Source organism: Myotis brandtii, unplaced genomic scaffold (genome assembly GCF_000412655.1).
Source record: "Myotis brandtii unplaced genomic scaffold, ASM41265v1 scaffold198, whole genome shotgun sequence".
NCBI classification, from domain to species: Eukaryota; Metazoa; Chordata; class Mammalia; order Chiroptera; family Vespertilionidae; genus Myotis; species Myotis brandtii.
Genome location: NW_005357380.1, coordinates 279,483 through 289,738, shown reverse-complemented (window position 1 = coordinate 289,738; position 10,256 = coordinate 279,483). Strand labels below are relative to the sequence as shown.

Below are 10,256 nucleotides of genomic sequence, written 5' to 3'. Positions count from 1 at the left end.
AGTTTCCTAAAAAATTAAAAATGAAATTCCCATTTGATCTAGTGATCCCACTTCTAGGAATATATCCCAAGAATCTAGAAACACCAATCAGAAAGGATATATACACCCCTATGTTCATAGCGGCAAAATTCACCATATCTAAAATTTGGAAACAGCCTAAGTGCCCATCAGCAGATGAGTGGATTAAAAAACTGTGGTACATCTACACAATGGAATCCTATGCTGCTATAAAAAAGAAGAAATTCTTACCATTTGTAACATGGATGGAACTGGAGAGCATTATGCTAAGCAAAATAAGCCAGTCAGAGAAAGATAAATATCACATGATCTCACTCATTTGTGGAATATAATGAACAACATAAACTGATGAACAAAAATAGAACCAGAGTCATAAAAGCATTGAACAGACTATCCAACCTATGAGGGAAGGTGTGGGGTGAGGCAGTAAGAGATCAACCAAGGATTTGTATGCTTGCATATGAGCATTATCAATGTACACAGACAGTAGGGTATTGAGGGCATGTGCTGGGGTGTGGAACCACACGGGGAGAGGTCAATGGGGGAAAATGTAATCCTTTTAACAATAAAAAATTTAAATTAAAGAAGTCACTCAATGTTTATAATGAAAATTATGAGTGTATTTCTTCAGCTTCATTCAAGTTGAAAATATCATTTTAATCACTTTCAAAAGAAAGTCATCTTTTCTGTACTCCTACTCATTTAATGTGATTGAAAAATATAGTTTGCAATAAATTTTGCATAATGAACATGGCAAATTCACAGAAAACTAAATGCCTATTATTATATCAATATGAATGAGAAAAAACTTTGAGTTAATGTTCTTAATAAAGAGTATTTTCATTTTATAATTATGATTTACTTATTATGACTAACCAGGAAGAGGTAAGCACATTTCATATAGATCCCAGTTCTAACAAATCCTATCTAATAAAGAGCTAATATGCTAATTAGGCTGGATGGCGGAATGACCTTCCGTAATGACCTCCTGGGATAAGCTTCCAGAAAGACCAGTGGGTGGGGGGTGGGACCGTGAGGCAGCCGGGGCTGCTGCAAGTGCTGAGGCGGTAGCTGGGGATGCTGGGAGGGCCATGCCCTTTGCACTAATTTCATGCATTGGGCCTCTGGTGATTTCATAATGATGACTCCATTCAGTAGTGAGTACCTTTCAGTAACAGAGTTAATAGCACTCAATCAAGTTTGGGGTGGGAAAAATGGAAATTCTAATTTTACTAAGCAGTTCAAAGTTAATTATGTCAGAAATTCTTTGGTTTCTTATCTTAGGGATGTGCCCTGGTGAAGTCTCAACTAGTCACATGCCAAATATCCAGGGCTCAGATATGAGTATGCCAGTAGCCAACATTTAACAACAAAAATTAAGGAAAATTATGTCGAGTGGCAAAACTGCAAGAATTAGTTTGGGAGTGTTCATTTTATTTCTCAAAGACATTGACCATCACTAATAGAAATAAGGTAAAAGATAGGTTGGTGTCAAGAAGTTGATGTTAGGGATGAATGGAAGTAGGGCACAGTTGGATTATCCATAGTCAAGTGCAAAGTCAACATATCTGAACATCTGGAATAATAATAAAAAATAACTTCATAAGCTCAATATTAGAATCACCAGATTCTACACCAAGCTAATTAATGAATTAAATGGTTAGGGTCAAGTATCAGTTTTTTTTAAAGTCTTTTAATACATATTTTAATGATGAACCATGGTTGAAGAACTCCATTACAGATCAGTGCTTATCAAAATTTAATGTGCACATGAATCACCTTAGAATCCTATTAAAATGTAAATTTTGATTCAGTAGGTCTGAGATGAGGCCAAAGAGTCTGCAATTTCTAACAAGCTCTCAGCTGATGGTGATAATGTAGATTGTAGACCACAATGGGTAAGCATGTAAATAAAATGAGAAATGAAAAAAGAAGAAGAGATATTTTATGTGTCTGAGACAGCAGAGATATGTTGAATACATACAAGGGCAATGTTTTGAGTTCTTGATATAAATTGACAACAGGAGAAGGCCTTCATGACTTTGTTCCATTTAAGCTTTAGCTCATAATGGTAGCACATGCAAAGGGACTATTACATTCTGGAGAAGCTGTTTAAAACTGCTGTGTATTAGAAAATTCTCTTGGTCAGAGCTCTGCAGGATTCCTTCATGAAAAAAAAAATTCAACCATTTATCATCACAAAAATAGCAAACAATCACAAATGGAACATATGAACAGCTGGTTTCCTCAATGGACAGAAACACATCTATTTTAAAATCAGTGACCACTAATTTTTTAATGGTTTTTTTAAATTTGCTATATAAATGAAGAGGCAAAAAGACATGTGTTGCAAAAATAAAAAGAAAACCCATTTTTAACAAGGCATCCAAATTTGACACAAAATATACCTCTGAAAAATGAAAGTCCCTGGTATTCATCCCCTTTGCTCTGCAACTTTAGGTGAATTACTTAAACTGCTCTAGGGGGGAAACAAAAGGAGAACAAAGATATTTTTGGTGTTAGGCCATAACAGTGCAAACGTTTAAATATTTTATAGAAACTCTTTATAACCCTTGTCTCTGGGGACAGGTATAAAACTTGCAATATTGGCTGGACATGTTCTATCTCTCCTTTACTCTATATAGTTATATTTTGGGAAACATCACTCAGTATCTTTTTGAGCTATGTGCTTACTTGCTTCAGGCATATAGTTCATCAAACATGGTGCCATTGGTTCATGTACACCACATTACTGATATCAAAAACCTGTTTTGAGATTCTACTTCTTGGCTCAGCATCTGTCAGCAGGCATTTGATCAATCTGACCAAAGACAAGGAGAAGGATGCTGGAAGAGCATGCTCCTAGGGCACCGCTGCCTGGCACTAAATGGCATACACTGAAATCAGGGCATATGCAAAAGCATAACCCGCCACCAGGCCCTCCACAGCAGCCTCACGCACCTTGACACCTAGATCCTTCAGTGAGAGCAAAAATGGAGAGACAGAAGAACAACCCCCAAAGGAAAGAAACGGAGGAATCACCAGAAAAGGAAATAAATAAAATGGAGGCATGCAATTTGTCAGAAAAAGAATTCAGAATAATGGTCATACAGTTCATAAACCAAATGGGTGAGAACATCAACAACCTATAGAAGACCCAAGAAGAAATAAAAAGTGATATAGCTACGATAAAAAACACTATAGAAGCTTTCAACAGTAGAATAGGAGAAGCAGAGGAATGAATTAGTGAATTAGAAGATAGGGAAGCAATACACACCTAATCTGAACTGAAATTGGAGATAAAAATGAAAAGACAGGAGAAGAGCCTGAGGGAGCTTTGTAACAACATGAAATGAAGCAACATACATATACAGTGGGGCCTTGACTTACGAGTTTAATTCGTTCTGAGACTGAGCTCATTAAGGAGCTTGTTAAGGAGCCCGTTAACTCAAATTACTCTATCAACTCAATGCAAAAAATTGGCTGAGAGACAGCTGGTATCTCAAAAAACTCCTTAGTCGGGACACTCATAAGTCAAGGCCCCACTGTAGTAGGGGTGCCAGAACAAAAAGAACAAGAGCAGGGGTTAGAAAACCTATTCAAAGAAATAATGTCAGAAAACTTCCATGATGTGGGGAAGAAAAAAGGCACACAAGCACAGAGAGTCCCATACAAGATGAATACAAAAAGACCCAAACCAAGACATATCGTAATTACAATGGAAAACGTTAATGACAAAGAGAGAATCTTAAAGGCTGCAAGAAAGAGACAGAAAGTTACCTACAGGGGATCTCCCATTAGATTTTCAAATTATTTCTCAATAGAAATACATCAGGCCAGAAAGGAATTGAAGGAAGTATACAAAGTAACACAAAATAAGGGATATAATCCAAGAATACTCTATCCAGCAGGCTATCATTCAAAATTGAAGGGGAAATCAGGAGCTTTACCGACAAAGAAAAGTGAAGGGAGTTTACCACTACCAAGCCAGCAATTCAAGAAATGTTAAAGTGACAATTGTAAAAAGAAGAAAAAATAAATAAATAAAGGAGAAGAGGGAACACAGGCAAAAAATAAAAATGGCTACAAACACGTACCTATCAATAATAACTTTAAATGGAAATGGGTTAAATGCTCCAATAAAAAGGCAGTGAGTGGCTGAATGGGTAAGAAAACATGACCCAAATATTTGCTGTCGACAAGAGACATACCTCAGAACAAGAGACTTAGATAGACTGAAAAAGAAGGGATGGAAAAATACCTTTCAGGCAAATGGAAAAGAAAAACAAACAGGGGTAGCAATACTTATATCTATCAAAATAGACTTCAAAGTGAAGGCCATAACAAGAGTTAAGGAAGGTAGATACAAGCTCCCGCTTTCTCTGAACTCCAGTTCTGGGCAAGACTCTGGGGGATCCAGGCACATACGGGGAGAAACTGGACTGACTGGCGTCGGGAGGGGAACGCATGGGCGGCTTTCTCTCAGAGGTGCTCACAGCGATCATTGTTCCTGCACAGGGGTGTGGGATGCAGAGACCCAGGGACCTCTCTGGAGCAGGGCTGACTGAGGGCCATTGCTGTATGCTCTGCCCTGGTGAGACCTCGCCACACCGAATATACAACCCCACCCAAGCTGTGTGCATTTGCTTTTGCATTTGAATGGCCCGTCCTTTCTCTGCCTAAAATCTGTCAAACTGCAGGTGGGTCAGAGAGCACTAGAGTTTCCAAAAGAAGGCCCAAGGCCCAGCAGTAGAAGCCTGCCTTGCTTCACAGTTGGGCCTTGTCTGGGCACTTCCAAACCCCATACAAAGAGGAGGAATCTAAAGATATCTCTGTAGCTCCTGCTGGGCGGCCCCAGACAGTGACTGACCTTGTACCTCCTTGGAGATCCAAGAGCCAGTGTACCCAGTGGTCAGAGTGAGACCATACCAGATTACAACTCTTCACATCCATAAGAGACACACTCAAGAGGCAGACTCAGTGAGCACCAAAGCCCCACTAAAGCAAGTCCTGCCCCATAAGGGTGTCACCTGTGCAACAGAAATTCCAGTGTAGACACAGCTGGTCATCACAACCAATTGGCTTGGAGGTCAATTCCTCTAATACCAACAACAATCAAGGGTTAACTACAACATGACTGTGCAAACAGCTCACAAAGAGGTGCACCAAGAGCATTCAACTCAAGTGACTGGGGAGGCTGAACGACTGGGCCTTATAGGACACCTACCACACAAGGCCACTCTATCAACTCAAGGAGATTAGCAGCTACCCAGTACATAGGAACAAACACAGGGAAGCAGCCAAAATGTGGAGACAAAGAAACAAGTCACAAACAAAATAAATGGATGAAAGCAAAATACTGGATATAAAGTTCAAAATCACGGTTGTAAGGTTACTCAAGAATCTTCTAGAAACCTCCAAGAAATTTAGTGAGACCCTCAAAGATATGAAAAAAGGACCAATCAGAAATTGAGCATACACTGACTGAAATAAATGACTGAAATAAAGAATAATATACAGAGATCCAACAGCAGACTAGAGGATCCAAAGAATCAAGTCAAAGCTTTGAAATATGAAGAAGCAAAACAAACAAACAAACAAACAAAAAAACCTAACTGGAAAAGCAAAAAGAAAAAGAATCCAAAAATATGAAGATAGTGTAAGGAGCCTCTGGGACAACTTCAAGCATACTAACATCCAAATTATGGGGGTGCTAGAAGAAGAGAGAGAGCAGGATATTCAAAACCTAATCGAAGAAATAATGACAGAAAACTTCCCCTACCTGGTGAAAGAAATAGACTTACAAGTCCAGGAAGTGCAGAGAACCCTAAACAAGAGTAATCCAAAGAGGACCACACCAAGACACATCATAATTAAAATGCCAAGAGCAAAAGACAAAGAGAGAATCTTAAAAGCAGCAAGAGAAAAAAAGTCAGTTACCTACAAGGGAGTACCCATACGACTGTCAGCTGATTTCTCAACGGAAACTTTGCAGGCCAGAAGGGAGCGGCAAGAAATATTCAAAGTGATGAATAGCAAGAACCTACAACCAAGATTACTCTACCCAGTAAAGCTATCATTTAGAATTGAAGATCAGATAAAGAGCTTCACAGACAAGAAAAAGTTAAAGGAGTTTATCACCACCAAACCAGTATTATATGAAATGCTGAAGGGTATTCTCTAAGAAGAGGAAGAAAAAGAAAAAGATAGAAATAAAAAAATTGTGAACAACAAAGTGACAACAAATACATATCTATCAATAAGTGAATCTAAAAATGAAATGAATAAAAAACCTGATGAACAGAACAGGCTGGTGAATGCAATAGAATCAGGGGCTTGGAAAGGGAGCAGACTAACAATTCTTGAGGGGAAGGGGTTGTGGGTGGTTCGGGAAGAGATTGGACAAAGAGATTACACATATGGATGAGGCCAGTGGGGGGGGGGTAGGCCTAGAGTGGGGTGGAAACCCGGTGGAGAGTAGCTATGGGGGGAAAAAAGAGGAACATCTGTAATAATCTGAACAGTAAAGATTTTTTTAAAAAGGCACCACAAAAAAAGAACTATAGGCCAATATCCTTGATGAACATAGATGCTAAAATCCTCAACATACGTCTAGCAAATCAGATTCAGCAATACATTAGAAAGATCATACACCATTACCAAGTTGGTTTTATTCCGGGGATGCAAGGATGGTACAATATCTGTAAATCAATAAACGTGATACATCACGTAAACAAAGTGAGAGATAAAAATCATATAATCATAACAATCAATGCAGAAAAGCATTTGAAAAATCCAATACCCTTTCTCACCAGTGGGAATAGAGGGATCATACCTCAACATAATAAAAGCCTTATGTGACAAATCTACAGTCAACCTCATTCTCAATGGGCAAAATCTACATAAACTTATTTCCGCTAAGAACAGGAACAAGACAGGGATGCCCACTTTCACCACTCCTGTTCAATATAGTACTGGAAGTGCTAGCCATAGCAATCAGACAAGAAGAAGAAATAAAAGGCATGCAATTGGAAAAGAAGAAGTAAAACTGTCCTTATTCTCAGATGACATGATACTATACATGGAAAACCCCAAGGACTTCATCAAAAAACTACTAGACCTAATAAATGAATTCGGGAATGTAGCAGGATACAAAATTAACATCCAGAAATCTATGGCCTTTTTATACACCAATATTGAACTCACAGAAAAAGAAATGAAAAAAAAAACAACCCCATATACCATTGTACCAAAAAAAAATTAAGATACCTAGGAATAAAGTTAACTAAGGAGGTAAAAGACCTGTACTCAGAAAACTACAGGACATTGAAAAAAGAGATAGGGGAAGAAAGAAGCAAATGGAAGAACATACCATGTTCATGGATTGGTAGATTCAACATCATTAAAATGTCCATCATACCCAAAGCAATCTACAGATTCAATGCACTCCCCATTAAAACACCAACTGCATATTTCACAGATCTAGAAAAAACTCTCCAAAACTTCATCAGGAATAAAAAAGGACCCCGAATAGCCACAGCAATCCTGAGAAAGAAGAACAAAGTTGGAGGGATCACTATACCAGATAACAAGCTATATTCCCAAGCCAGGGTTCTCAAAAAGGCCTGGTACTGGCACAAGAACAGACATATAGACCAATGGAACAGAACAGAGAACCCAGAAATCGACCCAAGCTACTATGCTCAATTAATATTTGACAAAGGAGGCAAGAGCATACAATAGTCAAGAGAGTCTCTTCAATAAATGGTGCTGGGAAATTTTGTCAGATACATGGAAAAAATGAAACTAGATCACCAACTTACACCATACATAAAAACAAACTAAAAATGTCTAAAGGACTTAAACGTAAGATGGGAAACCATAAAAATTCTACAAGACAACATAGGCAACAAAGTGACAGACATATGTCGTAGCAATATCTTTACCAATATAGCTCCTAGGGCAATGGAAACTAAGAAGAAATAAACAAATGAGACTACATCAAAATAAAAAGCTTCTGCACAGCAAAAGAACCATCAACAAAACAAGAAAGTCCACTGGATGGGAGAACACATTTGCCAATGTTATTCCAATAAGGGTTTAATCTCCAAAATTTATGGTGAACTCTTACAACTTCACAAAAGGAAGATAAACAATCCAATCAAAAAATGGGCAGAGGACCTAAATTGACACCTTTTGAAAAAGGACATACAGAAGGCCAAAAGACATATGAAAACATTCTCAAAGTCACTAAACATTGGAGAGATGCAAATAAAAAGGACAATGAGGTACCATCTCACACCTGTCAGAATGGCTATCAACAACAATTCAACAAACCACAAGTGCTGGCGAGGATGCGGAGAAAAAGGAACCCTCGTGCACTGCTGGTGGGAATGCAGACTGGTGCAGTCACTTTGGAGAACAGTATGGAGTTTCCATAAAAAACTAAAAATGGAACTCCCATTTGACCCTGTAATCCCACTTCTAGGAATATATCCCAAGAAACTAGAAACACCAATCCGAAAGGATATATGCATCCCTATGTTCATAGTGGCATAATTCACCATAGCTAAGATTTGGAAACAGCTTAAGTGCCCATCAGCAGATGAGTGGATTAGAAAATTGTGGTATATCTACACAATGGAATACTACACTGCTGTAATAAAGAAGGAATTCTCACCATTTGCATGGATGGAACTGGAGAGCATTATGCTAAGCAAAATAAGCTAGCCAGAGAAAGATAAACATCACATGATCTCACTCATTTGTGGAATATAATGAACAACATAAACTGATGAACAATAACAGAATCAGAGTCATAGAACCATTGAATAGACTCCATCCTATGAGGGAAGGTGGAGGGTGAGGGGGGTAATAGATCAACCAAAGGACTTGTTTGCATGCATATTAGCATAACCAATAGACACAGACAGCGAGGGTGGGGGCAGTGAGGGCATGTGCTGGGGTTTGGGGTCTGCTGGGGAGAGGTCAATGGGGGGAAAGGGGACTTACGTAATACATTAAACAATTAAGAACTTAAATTTTAAAAAATAAAATAAATTAATAAAAAAGAAAAGAAGGATGGTTTCTGAGTAAATTTGATTATTTTACAGTTTTACCTGACACCAATCCTCTTTTCCAGTAAGTAAACCATCAGCAGCTATGGTTCATATAAATTGAAATATATTATGTTTATCCCTCCACTGAATATCTATCAGACATAAATGAGAAAATGCTAATTAATTGATTAGAGCATTATAGGTAAAAATGTATTAGACACTGTTCCTTGTCCTTGAGTTCAAAGCCTCACTTTGCCTCTATTAGTGTGATTTGGGGGAAAATTAATTATTTAATCCTAAATATTCTTACCTGTAAAATAAGCATATTCCAATTATTTTCAAGAATTTTGAAAAAAATAGATTAAAGAAAATATTTGGGTTTAAGTGAAGAGTATAGTACATAACCCACAGTAGGAATATAATGAATTGTGGCAATCAAAATCATCTCTATTACTTTAAATTAGTGAAACTAAAATTTAAAGAATTGTATTCTATTTGGGTTTTATATAAATGACTTATCACACTTTACATAACTTTAAAAATGATTCATCTACATCTGTCATTTTCATAAAATATATATACCTACAATATCTTTGGATTAAGCTTCCAGCTGTTATTTTCAATGTGATGCTTTTGCATTTCTGAGTCTTTCATTTGCATTCCTCTCGATCTCTTAGCTAGAAAGCAGCAGAAGTGGAAAGACCATTTGAGCATGAAATAATTGGAGTGGTCCTTCCTTTTAGTAATTAATTTTGTATGTGTATATTTGTCTACCCTTAAAACATTTCTTTGTTTGGAGTGGTCACAGTTGACCCATTTCTGTTTACTTTAGGGCAGATGCCTACCATACCCTTCTGAATCCAATATATATGTCTATGTACAACCCAGAGGAGATATGTTACTATGAAGATTATCTTACTACTGGAATTGACTAGGCTGTAGGTTAATTATAGTGATAATCCTACCAGCCTTTTCAGTTTTAGGAGAGGGTATAGTATAATCGTTACAAGGTAGGCTCTGATGCCAGACTGCCTGGGTGAAGAATTCTAGATCTTCATTTATGACCTGGGTGACCAAAGGCAAGCGATCTAACCTTTAATTGCTATTGTCCCCTTAAATGTAAAATGATTGTGATAATAGTAGTTAATACACAGAATTTTTTTGAAGATAATTAATCAT

The 10,256-nt window shown here is 37.6% G+C and overlaps 1 long non-coding RNA gene across 1 annotated transcript in view; it reads left to right on the top strand.

Annotated features, from left to right (window-relative positions):
* The first annotated feature begins 439 nt into the window (after positions 1 to 439).
* LOC106725922 overlaps positions 440 to 10,256 on the top strand; it is an 11,828-nt gene continuing 2,011 nt past the window's right edge. Inside the window, exons 1-2 of the long non-coding RNA XR_001361931.1 lie at positions 440 to 509; positions 4,719 to 4,722. This is a non-coding gene — a long non-coding RNA (uncharacterized LOC106725922). The remainder of the gene's footprint in view (positions 510 to 4,718; positions 4,723 to 10,256) is intronic.